Source organism: Oryctolagus cuniculus, chromosome 2 (genome assembly GCF_964237555.1).
Source record: "Oryctolagus cuniculus chromosome 2, mOryCun1.1, whole genome shotgun sequence".
NCBI lineage: Eukaryota > Metazoa > Chordata > Mammalia > Lagomorpha > Leporidae > Oryctolagus > Oryctolagus cuniculus.
Genome location: NC_091433.1, coordinates 179,437,419 through 179,460,577, shown reverse-complemented (window position 1 = coordinate 179,460,577; position 23,159 = coordinate 179,437,419). Strand labels below are relative to the sequence as shown.

The 23,159-nt window shown below is 47.6% G+C and overlaps 1 long non-coding RNA gene and 1 pseudogene across 2 annotated transcripts in view; both read right to left on the bottom strand.

Annotated features, from left to right (window-relative positions):
- LOC103347828 (uncharacterized) overlaps positions 1–23,159 on the bottom strand; it is a 316,501-nt gene that overhangs the window by 126,425 nt on the left and 166,917 nt on the right. For both annotated transcript variants that reach the window (XR_011386759.1, XR_011386758.1), the window contains exon 4: positions 16,698–16,797. This is a non-coding gene — a long non-coding RNA (uncharacterized lncRNA). The remainder of the gene's footprint in view (positions 1–16,697; positions 16,798–23,159) is intronic.
- Positions 2,298–13,894, bottom strand: LOC138848685 (transmembrane protein 14C pseudogene; annotated as a pseudogene).

Genomic DNA, 23,159 nt, shown 5'->3' with positions numbered 1-23,159 from the left:
TCACAGGAGCAAGAAATAAACTTCTATTATGTTAAGAAAAAAAAAAAAAAAAAAAAAAAAAAAAGCATCAGCCTGAAGTGGGAGTTGGCAATGTGATTTTTAACTGACCCCACTCGCAGAAATTTTCATGAGCAGTCTGGCTACAGAACTGCTCACATGAGAAGCCCTCTCTGCGCTTACACGTGCTTCTTTCTGCTGCATCTTCAGCTGTCAAGCACTTCACGCATGCACACCGCTAGCCATCCTATGATAGACGCTCTTTCCCATGCATGCACACACCTCGTTCTTCCACACGCCTCCCTCTCTCACCAACTTGCAGAAATTTGCAGTCAGAAAAGATATCACCGTCTCCCCAAAGTTGCCCCATCACTTCTCGTGTTTGCCTCCTGAATCCATTTTTTTTTTTTTTTTGGAAATGGATATCAGAAATTATGTTTCATTTTGAATAAGCATTAAATCATCAGAGTCAAATACCCCCTTCACCATAAGGAAATTAAATCAAAAGATACTGGGGAAATTATGGGATTTTTGATGAATCTAAATGAGATGAAAATGCAGAGATTCAGTGCTTAAGATTCATCTGCTGCAGCTCAGCTCAATGTAGGATGGACTGTGTTGGTCCTGGTGTTGGTTTTCTTCATCTTCAGGGTGAAACACATTGTTAACGATGGAAAAAGATTTATTGTAGTTGCCAGAGCCAGGAAAGGGGATAATAATTCCTGACACCTCTCCCCGTTGTGTTCTCAACCTCTAGCATAAAATATCCACACAATTTGGAAATGACTTAGAGGGTGCTGATGCTGATGGTGGAGCTTGGGATTTCATGGTGACGGACTGAAGCCTGACTCATCCTGCCTGACTCCCATGGTTGCAGGGAAGATCGGAGAGACCAACATTGTGAGAAAGGGCAGGCTCCATGGACATAAAAATGGATGTTTATCACAAAATCATCATAATTGGATTCTCTGACGATGGATCTGCCAAATGGATGATTCCATTTGAAATATTTAGGGGCTGTCCATTTAAGATGGTCCTTAAACACCCCCTCAGCCTGTCTTCCTTTTCTGAGCCATCCTTATGTAGCAGGGGGGCCAAGGAGGGAGGGGGGTTTAACAGGATTAATTAATACACAAGAGGAAAGAGATGTGTGTGATTAAACTCACTTCCTAGGTTCATCATAAATATTTTATTCATCTATGTGACTGCAATTCTGTCTTTGTCACTTAAGAAACAGCCTTAAATGTGATGCTTGAAGCTTTATAGGAGTAAAAATGAGGGGCAAGGATTCTCATAGCCAGGGCTGCATTTGGAGTGACCCAAAGAGGGAGCTGTGGGAATTCAGTCACAGTCTAACCCTTCAAGGAAGGTACGATGGATGCAGCATCTCTGTGTGACCCTGGCTGAGGCTGTTCCTCTGTGAGCGAGAAGCTTCAGGAAATAGGAGGAATGCTGAGCAGATGAAGAACACCCCTTGGAAAGTGTGTGCCAAGCCAACACCCCCCAATCCTTCCTTAATGAGTCTCTCCCATGGCCTCTCAGCCGTCCTTGGAAATCAGGTTCCAGTTCATCTCTGCCCTGAAGACTACCATGACAATAATCACTTAGAATTATCTACATCCTTTGTAACCGGAGGATTTTGAGTGAGGCTGATTTCAAAAATAGAAGTTTTAGTCACCCAAAGTATTTAAAAAGAAATTTCATTCTCAACTCACATCTTTCACAAAGAATATAAAAAGGTCTCCAAACATATAGTATATAATAATATTTATTACAACATTCTTTTATCAATTTCCTTCCCATACTGAAGATACTCAAGAGGCAGACTCCCCCTCCCCAGAAACTCTCCTTCTTCCCCAGCTCACAGCCTTATGGCAATGGGGAGCCTGGGCAGCTGACCACAAGATTCTCTTTGGAATTCTGGGGCAAAAGCAATGCTTAAGAATACACAGTCTCATGAATTTATTTATTTATTTATTTATTTTGACAGGCAGAGTGGATAGTGAGAGAGACAGAGAGGAAAGGTCTTCCTTTTGCCGTTGGTTCACCCTCCAATGGCCGCCACGGCCGGCGCACCGCGCTGATCCAAAGGTAGGAGCCAGGTGCTTCTCCTGGTCTCCCATGCGGGTGCAGGGCCCAAGCACTTGGGCCATCCTCCACTGCACTCTCGGGCCACAGCAGAGAGCTGGCCTGGAAGGGGGGCAACCAGGACAGAATCCGGCACCCCAACCAGGACTAGAACCCGGTGTGCTGGCGCCGCAAGGCGGAGGATTAGCCTAGGGAGCCACGGCGCCGGCCAAATGAATTTAGACCCTACCATATAATACATCCTTATATTTGGATATTGATCTATCTTCCCAAATAAATTAGGAATTATGTATTGCAAGAACTATGCCTCCTTAACTTTGTGTTCTAGTAAAATGTAGGTTTGCAATCACCATTTGTGAAATGAATGAATTAAAATATATACCAAAAAAGTCAAAGATTAAATTTTGTGTTTAATTCCTTCTGCAAATACCCCCACACCACATAGGCAACTACTATTTACTGAGGATCACACAGCAGGAAGGCAAAGCTACCTCAGTGAAGGGCAGAGGAGGAGAAGGACTGAGTCCCTGATCTCCGAAGAGTCACTGTGTCTCCTTACTATCTGCTCATCCCTCCCCTGCCCTCACTAAGCCAAAGGTGCTGATGAAAGTCATGGAATTGACAACAGGCACCAAATTTCCCGCATGCTCTCCTGAGACCAAAAGTGCAAAATAATGTCCCAACTTAGGATTTCTAAACACTAGGGAGATCATCAGCTTTCAGAAACAAGTAACAGCAATGGTCTCTGAGTTATTTATTCTACCATAAATCACAGTCAAAAATTCCTTGCTAAAGCATCTCCAGCAAGTTCTAATGCAAGCTCACTACCCTCCAAATCACGTCAAAATCCTGGTGCACTACTGCATGTATTAGAAATTACTCTCATGAGGAAGGCATTTGGTCTAGCAGTTAAGATGCAGGTTAGGGTGTCCACATCCCACACTGCAACACCTGAGTCCAATTCCTGGCTCTGGCTCCTGACTCCAGCTTCCCACAAATGCAGCTCCTGAGAGTCATCAGTGAGAACTCAAGGAATTGGTTTCCTCCCACCTTCTGGGAGACCTGAATTGAAGTCCTGGTTCCTGGCTTCAGTCTGGTACACAATGGTTGTGCCACCATGAGCATCTGGGAAGTGACCCAGCAGATGGGGGAATCAATCAATCTCTCTCTCTCATAAATGTTTTTAATGAAAAAACAACTCCCTTGAATTCAATCAAATCATTGCCCATGAAATTTCTATACACTGCTCCTAGTGCTGTTCTTTGGAGATGCACGGACGTCTAAGCACTCCTTCACCTGGGCTGTTCAGATGTTTGGAAACACTTATTGACTGCTCTATGACTTCTCTCCTTAGCTAGACTTCTTTCCAGTAATTCTTCATCACATAATTTTCTGAATCTTCATTCTGTCCAAAGTCGTAAAACAGCTGAGATTTTACTCTGCTTACAAGCTAACAAGCTGGCATGTTACAGTTTCACAAATGGTGACCAAAGACATGAAACTCCTGGATCAGAAACAAAGAACTTTCTCTCACACAGCACAGAAGGAAGTGTGAGCTGCACATATGTAGCCATTCCCCTCGCTTGCCAGGTTCCGAAGGGGACAAGGTTGCCGTGGAGCAAGATGAATGTTGTGTACACAGTGAGTTTATGTCATGGCCAAGGGAATCTGAGCTCAGGAAGCTCCCAGTGTTACAAGGAGCTGCTACAAAGCATCCCAACAATTGCCCTGAAGGATGACATCATCTTCATCATCTGGTTCAGGAAACAAATCTGCCTGTGGCCCCAGAGGGATGCTCCATCCCCATCTCTCAGAGCTGTTGCAGCTGCAAACACTCAGGAATGGTTCATTTGCCACAAAGCTGCCTGTGCCTCTTGTTCAGAAGATAGACACCAATGCAGGCGACCCAGGGAGAGCTGGCCCCCAGCATGCATTCTGTTGAATCCCTTAACTCCTTTCCATTGGATGAACTGGATGATGCTCTGTTGCAGCTTTCTGGATGGGCTTAACCAGCACAAGACTACAGGGGGATGCCACCCTTCCGAGGTCTGAAGGCCTATCTTCACTAACGCAGGCAGTGTTGCGTTCGATTGGGAGACTCGACAACTTTCCCAGGGACAGGATATCTTTCACTGGAGCTGCATAATTTTGGATCTGTGACTCAATGCAGATTCTGGAAAGGCAAAGGCACACAGGGAAGCAGGAGGAGATACAGCTTCTCCAGGCATGGCTTGACTATCATGGGCCAGACGCTGTTTTCACAGAGCCCAGTGGGCAAGAAGCCGGGCCAATTTGTTGACTTGCAACTGCAGGCCAGCACCTGCTGTTGAATTTGCTTTTGTTGTCAGCCAGCTGCTGCAGCAGAGATCTGTTGGCTTCCTTTTGAATATAAGAAAATTAAGGCCCAGATAAGGCCATGTGTCCATTCACAAGGTTAGTTAGCATCCACACCAGTGCCTGACCCTGGGGCTATCTGATCCAGCCTCAAATGTCTGGTTTCAGAAGGCTTCTCTGACTACAGACACACTCTTGGCAAACCCCTAACCTGCCTCACACCTGCAAATCAATACAGACCTCAGCCTGCTCTTCCCTGTCACCAACCACCGCCCATGCCCAGAGGAAGGCCCACAGCTTGTACAGGGCACTCATGCCAGACTTCTGCCCTAGCTGGACAGAGGGCACAGCCACCACCTGTCTGCCCACAATGGCAATGCCAGGTCTCCACCCTCTGCCTCAAGCACACCACCCTGCCATCGCCCTTTCCTCCCAGATGAGGTGCACAGCCCCTAGTCCACTTGGTTCACCTTTCACCCACAGCTCATGCGGAGGCAGAATGGTGTCATGAAGACTCACTCAGCAGAGCCACGCTGAGTCCAAATCCCAGCCCCTCCACTTTCCAGCTGTGTGATTTCAAGCAAGTTATGTAGCCACTTTCAGCTTCAGCTTCCTTAGCTGTACAATGGGGATAATAGCTGTGTCTGCCTATTGGAAATACTGGGCAGTTTGAATGAACTGATACATGAAAAGCATAGTGCCTGGCACGAGGTAAGCATGAGATACATGCTCGTCCCTACCTGAGCCAGCTCCAGGAATCCACACAACAAGACAAGCGTGACCCCTGCCTTAACACTAACACCAGAGTCCATGTAAACACATAATTAGACAAGTAATTAATTAGAGTTGAGATGAGTGCTCCGGAGGAAAAGCACAAAGGGCAGTGAGATCGTGTACAAGAGGGTCGGGCAGCATCGGAACCAGCCAGATCAGGGGTCGGGAAAGTGTGGCCCAGCCGGTTTTAATAAATAAAGGTCACTGGAACCCGGCCGCACCTTTTTATTTATGGCCTGTCTCTGGCAGCTTTCACTCGCAAACAGCATAGTTGAATGTCTGAGACAGAGATCTTTCAGCACACAAAGCCAAAAATATTTACTATCTGGCCCTTTAAGAAAAGGTTTCGTGACCCCTGAGGCTGACCCCAGTGGGAAGGGGAGACTCCCCAAAACACCAGATTAGGGAAGTGGGTCTTATATTGAAGGAATTTGGGAAACACGAGTCCCCCGGGTATGAACTCCCCAACTTCCTGAACCCCTGTGTAAAAATGCATCTACAAAGGCTTCACCCTCTCCCCCTGGTCTCTGAGGACAGGACCAGCCCAATCTCAGTCAGGCTGTATTTTTTTTTTTTTTAAGATTTATTTAGAGGCAGAGAGAGAGAGAGAGAGAGGTCTTCCATCCCATGGTTCACTCTCCAATTGGCCACAACAGCCAGAGCTGAGCCGGTCAGAAGCCAGGAGCCAGGAGCTTCTTCTGGGTCTCCCACACGGGTGCTGGGGCCCAAGGACTTGGGCCATCTTCTGCTGCTTTCCCAGGCCGTAGCACAGAGCTGGATGGGAAGTGGAGCAGCCAGGACTTGAACCAGTGCCCATATGGGATGCCTGCGCTTCAGGCCAGGGTGTTAACCCGCTGCACCACAGCACTGGCCCCAGTCAGGCTGTATTCTTTGAGCTGTTGTTCAGCCTCCTACCTAGATGGCCACGCTCCGTATTGGCGTACCTGGGTTTGAGTCCTGGCTCCAACACCTGATTCCAGCTTCCTGCTGAGGCAGACCTGGGCAGCAGTGGTGATGGTTCCAATAACTGGGTTCCTACTATGCACATGGGTGACCTAGATCAAGTCCTTGGTCCCTGACACTGGTCCAGCCCTGTCCTGACCATTTTTAGGCCTTTGGGAAGTGAATCAGTGCACAGGCACTGGCCCCCTCTGTCTGCCTCTCAAATAAATTCATTTAAAAAAAAAAAAAAAAGCATCCATCCTCCTCTGCTTTTGTACTTTCAGTCCTTCGCTCTTTACTGGGCCTGTTTCCCGAGCCTCTTCCTTAGTTACAGCCATCATCACACCCCTGCTGCCCACCCCGCCAAGAAACCCTGGGGGTACCCCTCACAGCTCACCCCTTCTCCATTACATCCCACCCCATCTTCTTTGGTTCCATGACATTGCCCATCCAGGCCCTCCTCAGCTCCTACCAGAACCTTCTCTCTCTACTCCCTCTTCCCCAACAACTGGTCCTGCTGTTGCCAGCCCCAGCTCTCATCCCCTCTGCCTGAAGGGTCAGCTTCCACAAGTACAATCTGACTGTTACCTCCCTGCTTAATACCCATCAGTGGCTCTGGATTGTTTACGGGTAAGAATCTTTAATTAAGACATGTAAAACTTTGTATAGTATCATCCCCTGCAGGCCAGGTTCATCTATCCTTTGTAACAATCATCTGTCTTTCTCCTTGATCACCTGGTACCTTTGGACACTTTTCCAAACTCCACAAATTCCCCACCTCATGAGTTTGGGGATGAGAATGCAAACCAGATGCTCATTTTTCCAGCCTCCTTTGCAGCTAGGGTCAGGTTGTCCAAGATGACCAAACCTCCCAGGTCAGAGCAACCTCAGTCAGATTCTGAACTTGACACCTGCAGCATGAAGGACTCACAGCCCTGAGTCTATTCTGTTGTCAGTGGGGCAGTGATGCCAGCCACTCCTGGTGGGGCCAACTGCCCAACTGTGTAGTGTCAGTAGTGCATGCCATCACAACTGTGTCCAGTGCAGGGGCAATGTTGCCTCCTGCAGACCCCTCAGGTCAGTTGTGTGATTTAGAACATGATTCCTGGGTCCGTAGCATCAAGCCTGCAGTTTCTACACTCCTAGATATTCTGTGAGCTCCATGTTCTTTAAGAAATTCATTTTTCTGTGCAACCTAGCAGAGCTAATTTCTACCTATGTTGCCTAAATCTAAGAGTCCCTGCAAAGCCTTTTCTCATATCCTATTCCCTTCCCACAAGGAAGACCAAACTCTGCTTCTTTTGTGCTCTCGTTGAGCCCTGATGCACACATACACACATGCAGGCGTGAACACAATTTAGGAACTGCAAGATGTGCATGATTTTTATATTCATGTCTATCTTCTTCTCTACTACAAAATCCTTTGTTCACTCTGTTTCTACTGCGCTCCGTCCTTGCATTAGAGCAGAGAACAAGACAGAAAAAGTCTCTGTCTTTACTGGCTTGTACTTTAGAAGGCAGAAATAGCATCTTACTTGAACAAAGTCTCTTCAAAAAGTTCATGAAAAATGCATATTTAACAAAACTATTCATGGATTTCAAAATGTTTTAAAGTTTTATTTATTTTATTTATTCAAAAGGCAGATAGAAACCAAGATGGATCCCCAGAGACAGGGCCAAGCCAAAGCCTAGAGCTAAGCTCAGTCCAGACCTTTACCACATAAGTGGCAGGAACACAACTACTCAAGCTATCATTTGCTGCCTCCCAGGGTACACATGAGTAGGAAGCTGGAATCAGGAGCAGAGCTAGGAGTCAGAGCTAAACACTCTGATGTGAGATACGATGTCCCAGGCAGCATCCTAACCACTGTGCCAAACGCCCACCACTCCCTCCCTTGAATTTTTTTGTACCAAACCAATCTTCTAATTACATTTCCTACAAACTTTTTGAAGCACTTTCCAATTTATCTCAATGCTCGCTGTATCCCCGAACTTAAGGAATTCACTTGATGCACGTTAACTAAATGAAGGAGTGAATGAACAATGACTTTCGTTGTCCCAGCCACCCACACATTCACAGACACACACAGACACACCCCACCTCTCTTCAGTTCAGCCTAATGGTTAAGATCTCGTGCTACCCACGACCTTCATCCTGAGCTGGGCTTCGCCACCCGCACTGGAGCTTTGGAGGGAGATAGACATCATGACACGCCTGGTCTCCTTTGCCTTTGACAAAATCCATGGAATGACAATGACAATCCTGTTCCTTTTAAGTAATGAGAAGTTGAAATCCTGCTCATTGTGCGTTCCAGTGTTTGAACTTAGCAGTGACCAAAGGTTTTGGTTTGCCTCTCTCTTCGCCCTTTAGTCTCACTCATTCCAGAACTGTGAACATACTAGGCATTCGATAAATTGAATTTGAACTTGACTTAGTTGTTGAATATATGTACATATATCCTCACAAACAGACCACGTGAAGAGAGCCATAGGGCCTAATTTCTGCAGAAAAATTCAGAACAGTCTCTGATTAGTGAGTTTGTTCCATTTCCCAAGAAATCATTTTAACCTTTAAACACAGAAGGTCAGCATCTCCTCTCTCTGCTCATGCATAATTCCCCTGCCCTCTGCTCTTGCGCGCTGCAGCGACCCGCCTGGGAGAGAGACAGTCAGCAGGAGGAACCACGTGGGGACTCGGAGGCCCAGGCCGCCTCCCTGGGATTGACTGAGCCCTCAGAATATGTTGTCTCATTTGCTACATTATTAATAACATTGCCAGAAGTTGGGAAGAAAACTTTTTCTCACCTAGAAAAATTAGCATTTACGCCACACACTGTGCAAACTTAGGAAGATGAACATCAATAACACAGAAAATGTTCCCTTTGAGTCTGATTTAGCAGTCAGTGCCAGCAGAGGGGTCTAAAACAAAGAAGGAAGTGCAAAGGTCAGGTTGGGCAAGTCAAGGTTGCCAGGCAGGCGCTGTGGGTGGGCTGGAGGAAGTCCAGCTGGTCTCCACATCCCGGCACTATCACAGACTGGGGTGGGGGGAGGGGGTTGGAAGTAGTCAGTGATGGGGAATCCCATCTGAGAGACGCAGATTTATCAAAACAAGGCCAAGGTCAAGCGCAGTGGCTTGGTAATTTCCTGGATGGCCTGCGCTGACTTGCAGGGCTGCACCTGCAGCTGGAAGTGGAGGCATCCAACAGGTCCTCCTATTTACCGAGACGAGTCAGTCACGGAGCCCAGGATTTTGGAACATTTTAGCAGCTGCATTAGACAGCTAATGGAACAAACGCCCCCGAACAGAGTTCCCCTGACTCTGTGACCTAATCATCCCATTGCTGGTCACTCTGCTGCATCTTCCCCTCCTGCCACGTGACGATTTCCAGCTCCTGTCACACAAGGTGCTATCTGTATTGCATGCACACTACGGAGGGCGGACAGTGGACTGCATCACATTACTGTGTGGAATGAAGGCTGCATGGCGATGATGTCATGTTATCCACTGCTGTGTCCCTGGCCTCTGGATGAGTGCCTGGAATCTCATAAATATTTACTGAATTTATAAATAAACAGTTCTTTTGTAAAAGATTTTTTTTATTTATTTGAAAGTCAGAGTTAGAGAGAGGGAGACAGAGAGAGAGTGATCACCCACCCACTGGCCCACTCCCCAGATAGCCAGAGCTGGGATAGGGGGAAGCCAGGAGCTTCCTCTGGACCTCCCATGTGGGTGCAGGGGCCCAAGCACCGATGCCATCCATTGCTGTCCTCGCAGGCACATTAGTAGGGAGCTGGATCAGAAGTGGAGCAGCTGGGACTCAAACCGGCATAATATAGAATTCCAGTGTCACAAGCGGCAGCCTTATCCACTACGCCACAGCACCAGCCCAATAAATCCTTCTTAAACTGACACTCTGAAGTATTCTTCAAACTGGTCATAGGCCGGGTTTATATTTGTGTAACTGTGAATGTTACAACAAAACAGGCAATATTTTATCTTTGGGATTTTGGTTCAATTCCCAGTCTTTCAAATTTAGTATTTCTTGATTTCAACACAGTTTTGGCTGCTCCCTTACTTGGGTCAATTCCCCCAAAACCAGGGCAACAAGCCATCACCACCCCTCTAGCCACACTGGTGATAAACAGTGACTATCCAGAACCTCTCCAGAGACCGCAGCTAGAAAGGGGCTTCCAAAAGTCCGTGGAAATACTTACCATGAACAAACTGCATCTCCTTTCCAAACATCTTTCCACCAAAATAAATGTATCTTTTAATTCCATTTTTCCACAAGCTTTTTGAAATACACTCTGATGTCCCCTCGGGGTTAGGTTCTTTGTTCTGAATTATTTGACTCAGGAGCCACTGCGTCATAGGCTCTCAGCCCTGGAAAGCAGCTCAGAGATCAAGCAGCCAGATGCTTCCATTTAACAGATGGGGATTCTGGGGCCACGGCGAGGTAGGGAGTGACAGCATCAAGGCCTCACTGGGACGTCTTACAGAGTGCGATGGTGAGTTCAGGAGCCTCACCCACATGAAGTCAATGAAAGCAGCCTCTCTGCTCCGAGTGGGAGGCTGCATAGTAGCAAGCTCCCAGGGTGGCCTTGGACCGCAAGGGGCCCATCCCGCACCTGTCATGCAGCCAGTCAGGTGCAAGCCATCCATGAAGCTCACTTTTTCTTGATGTCTCCCCAGCCCGAGTGTGGTCATGCACAGCAGCTGGAAGACTTGGGCTCTGCCCAGGGCTCTCGGCCTCTCGGTTCCTCACCCTTTCCTTGCTCGTCCCTCTCCCTGGGACAGACGGTGCTCTCCTGTTCTTACTTTCCACCCCACGGAGACTTACAAGCTTCTGTACATGGGGTGCAAATGGCAAGAATGCACTGATGCATGGGGGCCAAAGGTAACAGAGAGCTGGCTTGGCACTTCTGAAGGCACAAAAGCCTTGGACTTTCAGTGACTAGTTCAGAATTTACAGAAATGTATCCTGAAACAGTCAGAAATGCAAAGATAGAGGGTAAGAGCAATCACAACAGGTATGATTGAATGAATGAATGAGTGAATGAATGACGTCAGTGAGTGAAGAGGCCTGTGCTTCTGTGCAGGTGCTCTCTCCTGAGACTGACCTTGGTCCAAGTGGGAACATCAGCAGGAATTAAAACCAGTGCCTGCTCTAGGAAAGCTGGGCAACGAGACTCCAGTCCTGGGGTGTACCTCGTACGCCAGGGCTTGCTGCAAGCCCAAGGCAGGCTGCTGCAGAGCTGAGCCTGTGTGCTTCCTCAGCTGTCTTCCCTGCCCTATTGCCCTTCCCTCACTGTCTGAACACGTTCAAGAATCCCCCTCTGGGGCTCTACTTCTAGTGTGCCTGGCCTCAGACAGCACACAGCTGCAACATGTGAGCTGGTGCTCTGCCTCGAATCTGGCCCCAGGAGCATCCTTTTCAATTCCTTCCCCCCTCATTCATCTCTTGCCCCAGCTCCAATGTCATCAGACTCCCCCTGTGCTGCCTGCTCAGCTTGGACTGCCTCTCGTGACACACTAAGAAGGCACTCTGAAGAAAACTGTGGAGTCTCAGGGTTTCTTTATTTATGATAAACTTTAACTTCATTAATATTGCATTTAACATAATTTCAAAGTGGGTCTGTGCTCTAAGATGAGCAAAATACCCTAAATCTCATCAGCAGATTTTTCTTTCACCCTATTGCTCTGGGTAGGGTGTGAGTTTTCAGGGCCACCAATGTTGACACCCAGCATTTTTTACTTTAAGCTCTCACTCAGATACAGAAAGAAGATGCAACACCAGCTCATAAGAATCTAACTGTACGAGGGTATTGTTAAGTCCTTTTCTCGTTTGTGTGGCTTAACGGTGATAACTAATTTTTCCCCTATCAAGTTCAGTGTCATTTTTTTAAAGTGAAACAATACACTATGAAAAAAATGCTGTGCTTGTTTCTTTAATACACTGAAAGTAGTGGAATTTTGGAGATTTGTAATTCCTCATGAGCCCAGGAGAGGACATGATTCCTATTGATGGGGTCTATTCAATATTCTAATTCCAAGTTTGGTGAAAATCAGCAAACGCACCTGCAATCAAACCTGTAGGCATCCATCTTCCAGAGTGGTAGAATCTTATTCCCATAGTGTCAGCCAAGGTTCTGGATGTAGCCAGGAAAATCCAAATGTCCCTTGGGTCCCAGAGACAGCTGGTAAGCCCCCAGGTCCACCAAGCCCCCGAGGAGGACCCCTGCAGCCAGGGTTGCCACGCTACCTGCTTTTGCATAACCAATGATCCTACCAGTAGCAACCAATGCCACAGAGCCAAAGCCAAAATAACGTAAAGGCAATAGGAGACCTGTGTCCTTCCACACTGTTCTCTTCTCACTCTGTCCAGGAAGGAGACTACCCCTGACCTGTACCAGAACCCCTTTCCCCAAGTCCTGGGCTGCAGGTAGAGGAGCCACAGTCTTAGACACAAGGTGAGCAGCTCAGCCTGGGAAGCCAAGAAAGGCACAAGAGCTCCAAAAGCTGCCGAAAAGTGTCTTCAGTTACATGAAAAGAACCTGCTGTTGCAGTCATTAATTATGTGTGGGACAGATTTGGGGAGGAGGAAGACCAGGTGGTAAGACAAGCAACACGAAGACAGGGACAGAAAACGAGCCTCGCGTGTGCTTATTTTAAAAGCTCACAGGTGCTCTCCTCCCCACTCTTCACCGGGAAGTGGTAGCTGGGCTGCTCCCTGCACTGCCATTCTGCTGTCCTCACTCTGGGAGGCCTAGAAGGTGCTCTGCAGGCAGAAGCTCAGATCTTCTCAGGCTGCTCACTTTTAGATTCCGCAAGACACCCAGCAGCTCACTGAGCCCAGCCACTTGGTGTGGCCTGCAAGCATCCCTGTGGTCCATGTGCAGAGACCCTCCCATGCAGGCATGGCCACTTGCTCCTGCATACAGTGTCCACAGGGGCTGCTCCAAGCATCTCCACTCTCCCCTCACCTACCCTTTTCCACCTTCCTTATGCCCAGGAGAGGACCCGGCCTCCAAATGCACATAAAACATAGAAGGCAGCAAATGTGAACTCTGACCCTTTTGCTTACACACAAACATATACATAACAAACACACAATACACACACACCACCTGCATCTCTACCTGTCCCTTCCTTGGAAACTACGGGAAACACACAGCCCCCTCCTCAAGCCCCCTCCCCTTCTCTCCCATATCAGCATCCCCTCAAGCACTGTCAGCTTCTTCCTGGGAGAATTTCTGTGTTCTGAGTTTCGCTTCTTAAAAACAAAATATGGAAAGGCTGACAATCAACAATGGCCTCTCATCTCCTCTGACCTACAGTGAGACTAGAAATCATCAGACAGGCACGCAGCCTCCTCCTGCACACCCTCCCTTAGCCGTGCCTCCTGCAATCACTTGTGGGCCAGACCCAGCCCACCACTTAAGCAGTCATTCTCTCCCGTGACGGCCCCTTCTGCTGAATATTCAACATTTCCCCCTGCCAGCTCCTCTCTTTCCCCCCTCTTTAACTTTGGTCCTTATTTCTCCTCTTTGTTCCTTTGCTTTCATAGCTTCCAATGTCTACGTGCAAATAACATTCACACCTTTGACTCAGCCCCACACGTGGTCCTAAACACATCACAGGTGTAACATACTACCTAATGGACAAACACCTTCAACAAAACCATCTGTAACTGAAACTCTTACAGTTCTCTCCCAACCACTCTTTCTCCATCCTTAAGTTCTTGTGGTAAATTAGCATGGTTAGCCAGCCAGGTGCCCACACCAGAAAGACCTGGAACAGCCTTTGACCTTGACCTTTAATCTCTGTAACAGTAAGGGTGTTGTCATCAAAACTAAATATCTGAGGCAGTCGGGCCTATTTTGGCTCATAGGTCTGGAGGTTCACAGTCTAAGACCAGGTGGGCCTCACTGATTCAGCCTCTGCTGGTGGCATCTTTGCTGGCAGGGTCCCGAGGCATGGAGTGGACACAGAGAGTGCATACATGACTATATCTATGTGGTCTCACCTAAGGCCACCAGAATTCAAGCTCGGGGTATGCATCCTAATGACCCAATGCCATCACCTCCCAAAGACCCTACCTCTATACACCACAGCTGGATGAAACTTCCACCCTCGTAGTATTATTAACAGACTTTAGGGAGCAAATCCCTGAGATCAGGGGACAAATACTGAAACCACAGCAACGCCCTTCTCCCTCACCCTGCAAATCTTCACGTTCTACATCACCTGTATATCCTGCAAATCCATCACTTTCTTAATTTCATTTCTTAATTGCAGGCTCCGTGCTCCACCACTGGAGTAGTCTTCCCTGAAACATGCCCACTCTGTCCCCACCACAGCCAGAGTGCTATAAAATGCAAATCAGAGCTTGCTACCCTCTCCTGAAACCCCTTTCCTGAGTACCCACCCACCCTCACAGTCTGCCTCTCATGAGAAATTGACTCAAAGAAGAGAAATTCAGCAGAATACAGCAAATCCAGGAGTAGGGAAATTATTGATTCCTACATTTGTTTGTTCATTAAATTATACCTTCGAAACGTGGAGTTAGTCCTTCTGGGAGTCCCCAGGCCCAAGCACTTAGTTTCCTTGTTTATTTCCTTCATAGCATTTACCTCCACTTGTTATTGTTTTCTCTGCTTCACTGTTTTTGTACTTTCTTTAAACTCTGTCTCCACTTTAAGAATATAAATTCCTCAAAGGGTAAAAAGGGGAGGGGCATACTAACTGTGTGACTCAGTGGTGTGGGCTGATAACACAAGACACCATACCTTGGGTGGTTTAAGCAACAGAAATCTATGTGTCATGCTTCCAGAAAAGTCCAAGGTCAGGGTGCCAGCAGACCTGGTATATCCGGCGAGGATCAGTGTCTTGGTTCACAGATGGCCCTTTTCCCATCGTGTCCTCATGTGACAGAAAGCAGAGAGAGGAAGCCAGCTTTCTTCTGCTGCTTCTTATGAGGGCACTAATTCTATTATGAGGGATCTATCCTCATGATCTCATTGCCTCCCAAGACCACACCAATTAGGATCATCCCACTGGGATCCAGGGCTTCAATCCATGAACCAGAGGGAAAGGACAAAAACCTTCAACCCATAGTGTGGGCATGCACACGGCCTCCAGCACAGATTGGGACGCATACGTAGGAGCTCAAGAAATACTTATGAAAGAAACCAAGGGATGAACAAGTGGCCAAAGTAGCTTCTGGCCTGTCAGTTCAATCAACACTAGCTTCAGACCAAATTTTCTCATCTTCTGTTCCCAAGACTCTATCAAGTATGTCCTATGCTCAAAGTCCAGGTGCAATGGAGCAGGTGCTAGGAACAAAGATGGAGAAGGTACAATTTCTATACTCAAGTCCCTCTGGCAAGGTTCAAAGTCTGAAGTACAAAGGGGAAACCATTAGCAGCTCTCCATGCCCAGGGTGCTGACCTGACCTGGGCAGTGAGCCGATTAATAGGCATTGTGCTGAACTGCTAGGTTTGTGGTACTTGTGTGGGTGAGAGTCTGGGTACGGAATTTCTGAACCTTCTCTTCAGGGCTTTCCAAGGCTGAAATCAACACCTGCACCCTCATCAACAGCTGAGGGTCCTCTTCTAAGCTCACACAATTAGGACAGAATTCAGTTCCTTGTAGTTGTAGGACTAAGGTCCCCCCTTTTTTACAGGCTTCTAGCCAGGGGCTACCCTGAGCTTCTAGAGGCTGCCCCACTCCTTGCCATGTGGCCCCTCCAACTTCAACATCAGAAACAGAGAGGCTGCCTCACTTAGAATCCCTCTGACACTTTGAGTATCTTCCACCAGGAGCTCACTGTCTCTGAAGGGATCACTTGTTTGGTACACCCAGGAGAATTTCCTTCAAAGTCACCTGGGGTATGTGGTGTACCTAATCATGGGGGTTGATATTCCCATCATATTCACAGATCACATTCACACTCAAGGGGAGGGGTGTGACCCAGAGCATCCACACCAGGGGCAGGGAATCTTGAGGGCCATCTCAGAAGTCTGCCTACCACACCCCCACTGGAGTACAGCTTTGCCTGCCTTGTTATCTCTGTGCCCTATGGATGAGAATAGACCTTCCAACCACACACAGCACAGGCAGGAAAGGATGCAGTACAGAGGGGAGGCAATGGGACTACTCAGCAACCAGAGCCCAGGAGCCCTCCGCGGCCCAGGTAGGTCCTGCCTGTGCAGCCCCAGGGACTAAGGGAATCAAAGTACACACCCCAAACGCAATCATGACCCACAGCACATTATTAGAAGCCCAAAGACTGGAATATTTCCAGAACACTAAAGATGCTCATTAATTTTTGTTTCATTTATTAATGGAATGAAAAGGAAGAGAGAGATTTCTTTTCTGGAAACTAGATATGGAGAAAATTGGAAGAATTGAGAGGCAGGGGGGCAGAACAGGAGCCATGAGCCAAACAGAGACTCCTGTCTCCTCCAAGACCCATCCAACACACCTGCGTACGCCCAAGCACTAGCCCACACCTGGTTCCAGAAAGATTCACTATGCCCACAGTGGGCCAGGAACTTACCAGAGTCCTGGACCCAGTCTGGGCTCCCTACCAGGAAGACTGGTACTTCAAGGAGATCTGAGGGCAGCCTCCAGGGTGATGAGAAGGCGGGCAGCAGGGCCTGGGAGAAAAAGAAGCTGGGATTATTCATCAGGGGAAGACAGGCAGGCGAGATTTCATGCAATCTTCAGGTATCAGAAGAGTTCTCAGGCAGTGCAGGCTAAGTCTTGGCAGTGGCTACTGAGGATAGAATAAGAAAAGGAGCTTAATCTCCAGCATGAGGGATTTAGGATAGCTATGGGGGAGAATTTCCTGATGGTGAAAGTTGTTAAAAGTTGCAATGAATGGTCTCGAGAGAGATTCAGGTCTGCTCTGGAAGCTTTTACAAGTAGAAGAGATTATCCTCTGGCAGGGGCAGCTTATCTCTAATCCTGCCTGAAGGCAGGGGAATGGACACAATGACCTCGGGGTCTCCTTCAGACTTAGAAAGCAGGCCTTCCCATCAGCAGGCCAGCCAGCACTGCCGAGCAGGTGGTGTGCTTCAGGAAGCTCCAGAGTGTGCCCAGGAATAAGGAGGAGTCCAGCCATGGAGATCTCTTTTCCCATGTCCACGCTTTAGCCACAGCTGCCTTAGAGTCATGGCCAATTCCTCTGTAATGGCAGGTGTAATCAAGGGCACCTTAGACAAGGAAGCCAGCGGCAGCTATAACCACACAGAGATAGATTATTCCCCACTCTGCAAAGCAGCCCCAAGAGCTCTGCATTTAACAACTCATATGAAAACCCTGCTGACCCACCTAGACAGTCTCAACAGGACACCCGGGGCATCCCCACCTGCTGCTGCCTGCCAAGATGACAAAGAGGCTGCACCGGCTCCAGCCTTTTCAATATTAGGCTCCCACTTCCTGACAGTCAAGTGACAACTGTTCTGGGACACCAGCCTGTGCCCAGCCATTCAGTGTAGAAAGCCAGAGAAGAGAAGCATGTGCCCTTAACACACTACATGAGAACAGACATGGGGTTATGCTGCAATGAACAGCCTGCAGAGGGCTGTGATGGCCTCTGGAAACTCCTGGCCTTGCACAGGGCTCAGAGAAAGACTTGAGAGGCAGAGAGGAGACTGCAGACCTTCTGAACTGACTCTCAAAGGTGCTATCCAGGCATGAGAAAGACTGTAAGACCCACTGTTGATCTGATGCTTTCTGCAAACCAGAAAGCCAAAGAAGGCACGACCTCTGGCCTGGCTCTCTGGAAATTGGGGTCGGCTCTGTGCCATACTCAAAGCCACAGGTCAAGCTGGAAATGGGCATGTCTCTATTTTCAGGCCCATTTCCCCAGGGAAGAAAGAAAACGTGGCCACTGATCCTGTACTTTATAGTGCTAGGTCTGGAGAGGTCCTTCCTCTGCTATTTTTCTCCTTAAAACATAGCTGATATTGCCTCAATGCCTTTTCCTGGCCCTGCATATCTTGGTTTTGATGTTTTTGTGTTATTTTCCCTGGCCCCATCACTGCTTCCCACCGTATAACTTCCCAAGCACAGTGTACTCCCTCACCTTAGTGGGAGTGCACTGGGCTTAGAGCCTTAGAGACCATGTCCTCTTTTCAAGGACAACTTAGCTTCTAAAGGCTTAAAACCCCAGCCTTCTGGACTTTTCCGCATAGGCTGCACCGCCCTCCAATCAGTGTAGACATGGCACTGGTGTAAATGGTCGTGAATCTGTCAGAGAAAGAAGCATGGGAATATATTATGCTGTGCATTGCATATACTCCCCAGAACAGGAACTTGTTGCAAAAGCATATTAAGTATGCAATCAGCTGCACTCGCATGCCCAAATAAAGCTATTTTCATTTCATAAAGCAAGAGAGCAAGTCAAGTCATTAGGGAAATAGAAATGGGGAACTTAAATGCCTAATTGGAAGCTCTATTGCACTTGTAAAGTACCTTGGTTTGTCTAAAAATTCAAGGGAAACACATTGAGCTGATAATTGCAATAGATCGATGCCAGGTTCCTTCCTGCATCAGCACTCAAGGAAAGTCCCTTCCTGCAGACCCATCCCAGTCCCAGCTACACTAGGCAAACCACAGTGAGAGCCCAGAGGAAGCAAGGGCACTGCTGGTATAGGAAAAACTGAGAGGAGAGCAAAAGTTCCTTCCCTCGACATCCACAGCACATGCCTGGCTCTTTGTGCATAGCTCTTCTGCCTCACAGTCAAGAAGCTGATGTGTCGGACATATTTATTGAACACTTGCCATGTGCCATGCAAGCCTAAACCTCTTTTCCAGCCTCCATGACTGCATCTGTAAAATGCAAGCATGATGCGCAATGCATGGCCTTAGTTCTGGGATCCCATGGAAGCACCCGGAGAGTGGCTGAAAGGAGGAACCATGGGGATGCACATACCAGGAAGGAGGCACACAGGGAGATTCCAGATCTCAACACCTGACCTGAGTGATGTTGCCCTATAGGAATTCATATAAGGTATTTGGGTGAGAATGGTTTCTATTGTTTAAATAAATCCAGAGAGAGAGAGAATGCACAGTGCTGGATCACTTCTGTGGTCTAGATCCCTGGTCTCACTGTGGAGATGAGAGACACCTCCATCCAACAGCTTGCTGGCTTGATCAGGGAGCTCAGTCTCTCGTGGATTCTCTGGAGTGCCTGTCCCAGGAGTTCAGAGTGTGAAGCACAAGTGTTGTGTTCCTTGAGCCTTTGGTTGACCCTCCTCATGTGATTGCTTCTTTTGAGGTGGAACTGGAGCAATTCCTGAATCACAGATTTTTGTTTTCCATTGAGAACCCTTCCAACTCATCTTTTCCAAGTCCTGTCAACTAGGTTTCCTATGAATTGGAGAAAGGAGAACATTCAGATTTCCTTGGGTTTTCCTTTGAGTCATGGGGTGTTCTTACAAATAAAGTCTTTTGTGCAGGAAATCGCCATATCAGGAGGATGGGGGGATCATTTATTAGCAGAGGACTTCCCCACCCTGACCCACCCCAGTGAGAGGAGCAGGCAGTCAGCACACAGCACAAGCACAGAAGAAATATTCTTTTCAGAGTTGGCATGATGGTCTTTCTGAAAAATTGCAGAGAGGCCCAGACCAAAAGGACTCAGAGTCTAGTGGCTGAGTATTGGGTTTTCCAAATGTAGGGAAGAGGGACACTAGAGGTTCCATGCACAACTGGCTGCCAGGACCACTTAAGCAGTCAGCCCTGCCCACAATGGGGCTTAGCCTTGGCTTTGCCTTCTGATCCTAAGATGGGTTCACGCTGGACTCTGGCGAGCATTTTCCCTGTGGGGAGCAACCCGGACTAGACTAAGTTACTGGAATTAAGACTTATTCTATGCATCTGCTCTCCCACAATATGGCGCTGAGAAGGGAAAAGCAGCTTCTACACAGCTGCCTCCAGTTCAACCAATAAACTGTAGGACCTGCTCCTGATTGGAGGAGAGCAGTGTACTCGGCTTGTGGGCAGCCGAGTTGGGATTGGCGGAGGAGGACTATAAGGGAGGAGAGAGACGGCATGCACCAGGAACATCTAAGGGGAACATCTATCTGAAGGAACACCTGTGCAGCCCCCGAGAGAGCCGGCCAGTGGTGTGCCGCTCCCCTGCGGAAGTGGGGAATGTGGCAGGGGGAACCGCCCTTCCACGGAGGTGGAAGGGACGGTAGCCAACCCGGGAAGGAACAGCAGCAAACCCGGGAAGGGCCGAGCAGACAAAAGAACAACGCAGGGTCCTGTGTCATTCCTCCACGAAGACGGGGAGCGACATAATGGTGCCATGACTCGGATATGAAGCCTAGGCAGGTTTAGTGTCGTTCCTCCATGAAGAGGGGGAGCGACATAATGGTGCCGTGACTCGGATATGAAGCCTAGGCAGGTTTAGTGTTGTTCCTCCATGAAGAGGGGGAGCAACATTTCCCCATGCTGTCGACTGTCTGGGATCCCCTTTGTCTTCACAGAAGAGGAGGAAAAGAGATCAAGTTAAAAAGCACGTTTTACCCTGTTCTCTAGGAACGACACACAGGTCTCAGGCCTGTGGTTCATAAGATTATGGTGATTATGAGCAAATCAGCCTGACATGCACAGGTGGCCACCGCTAAGTGTGATTAGCTCCCCAGTTTCATTGGAAATGAAACCACAGGCGTATAATGGATAACCCGAGTCCAGTCCCACACAGTCATTTGTGCAACCCCACTGGGCTGGGCACTCACCTCTCTGTCCTTACGCGCTGTTTGCTGAAGACATCACGGGATTTGAAGCCCACCTGCTCCCCCAGCATAAAACATAGCTGTGTTTGTACCACCGGCAGCCATTGGCCTGTCACAAAACTCTAAGCTCCCCCAAAGACTCTCACCCCAAATGTAGATAAACATGACCCTGGTGGATCAGAAGCAGGTGGAGAGAGGAAGAGGAGAAGTAGCCAAGAGTGATGGATGGCTAGCCTTGTGTGCAGAGCTAGTTATTAGGAGCTGTTTGCCATTTGACCCATGTATTTTTAAAGCATTCGGTTAAGGAGCATTTATTAAAATGTTTTCAAGTTGTCCTTCTAAAGAAGAGCCCCTGACAGGCCACTCAGTAAACTGCAAAGGTGGGTTAAATACTATTATCCCTGCTGCAAAGATAGGAAGACAACAGTATAATGGATTGCCTTAATTTCCCAGAGACATGCAGTGAATTCATTACTGGGGGGAAGAAAGGAAAAGAAAATCAGATTAAAGAGTCCTGAAGCCTGGGCTGCTTGGCCAAGAAATTCACCCAGTTAGAAGGAAGGAGAGCCCAGCACCAAACCCCCAAACTACTGCTCCAAAAATGCAGCCCTTCTGGGTGCAGACACCTGTAAGAAACTCACCACACACAGCACCACGATGGCTCACCAATCTGCCTCATGCTACAGAATGAGGGTTTGGGGGGAGGAATAATCCAGATCCTAATTTAGTTCAGGAGCTTGTTTTCTTACACTGATAAATCTTTCTAAAAATGATTTCCTGATTAGACGAAAACGGCTGAGGCCAAACCCCTCAGGGACGGTGGTGCTGTCAGCATGTTAATGGTGTCCCTTCGCAGCTGCCTTCCCTCTACTTTTAGGGAGAAACAGCACCTCTGCCAGGAACCCAGGCTGGAGAAACCTCAGCACCTCTGATGATTCATGACTTTGGAAGGGAGATGCAGACATCAGAGGCTGACGCAAGGCTGGAACCCTAGCCAGAAGTCACAGGACTCAGGAAGAAAATACAAAGGCAAGCCACTGGTGGCCTGTGCAGGGGATCTGCGGAGAGGGGAGGGGTTGCCACTGTGTCTTTGTATCTCTTCAATACCTGCAACTATCATGCGTGGTAGCGTGAACTGAAATGTAGAGGCCATTGCCTAGAATTAACTCACATTACAGTCTATGTGGCTCCTTCCCCTGGGCCAGAGGGATCACAGTAAGTTCATGGACATGACCCAACCTCACCAGACTTGAAGATGCAAGAAATGGTTATAAGATGTCACATCAGTAAAGAAGAAAGTAAGAAGGATTTCTGGCCCGATTTTGTTAACTTGAAGCAATGTTTTGGGATGCTCAGAACTGAGGATCAGGGCTCGATTTACCCATTGATAATGATGAATGACACATGGACACGGGGCCAGCTCTGGTCTCATGTGACCATATTATTTATGTTGGAGATGAGCACTCCTAACGAACCCTACAGCTGGAAGGGATCATAACCACATGAAGAAACCGAAGGCTTGTGCAGTTAACTTCCCTGAGGCCATGAGTACCTATGGACAAATTTAGCGAAGGAATCCAAGCACAAGAGTACTCCAAAACACTTGTGGAAAGTGAAATTAAAAGATAAGCTTATTTTTTGGTGTAAAAAATAAAACTGAAATCCAGCCCTAGTTTTTTTTTCATATTATGTATTTTACATGAACTTCTGGAAGACCCCTTATATTTTCACCATGACTACTAACTCTCAGACCAAACGCTTCCAAACTGGACTTGGATGGTCTCAGTTTGAGAAGGGAGATTCGTTTTGCCAATATCCACATTTTTGGAGGAAGCGATATTCATCTTAAGCCAACACATATTGGTAAATTCTCTAATTTAGTCAGATGATGTCTCACTTTACATGATAAATGTTTCTAAAAAGTTGCATGCAAATCAAATTTTTGTAAATTGAATTACTCTTTTAAAAGCACAAGACAGATTGCTCTGTAAAGGAACCCTGGGCTGAAAATGAGAAATATTTCTGCAATTTAAATAATAACTACCTCCATAATTTATCTCTTCTGTAAATTCATAATTTAATATTCCTTGGTTTTGTTTAGCATCACTTGTTTAAAACAAGAAAGATCTATATTCATGCAGCTAGTGTCACCAAGGAGTTTGAAGTACATTAATAATAGCTAATGCTTTTCTTCTACAGGTCCTTAAGAACCAACTAAGAATCAGTGTTCCCATTTGGCAGATGGCAGAAACTGAGGCACACAGTGAGGA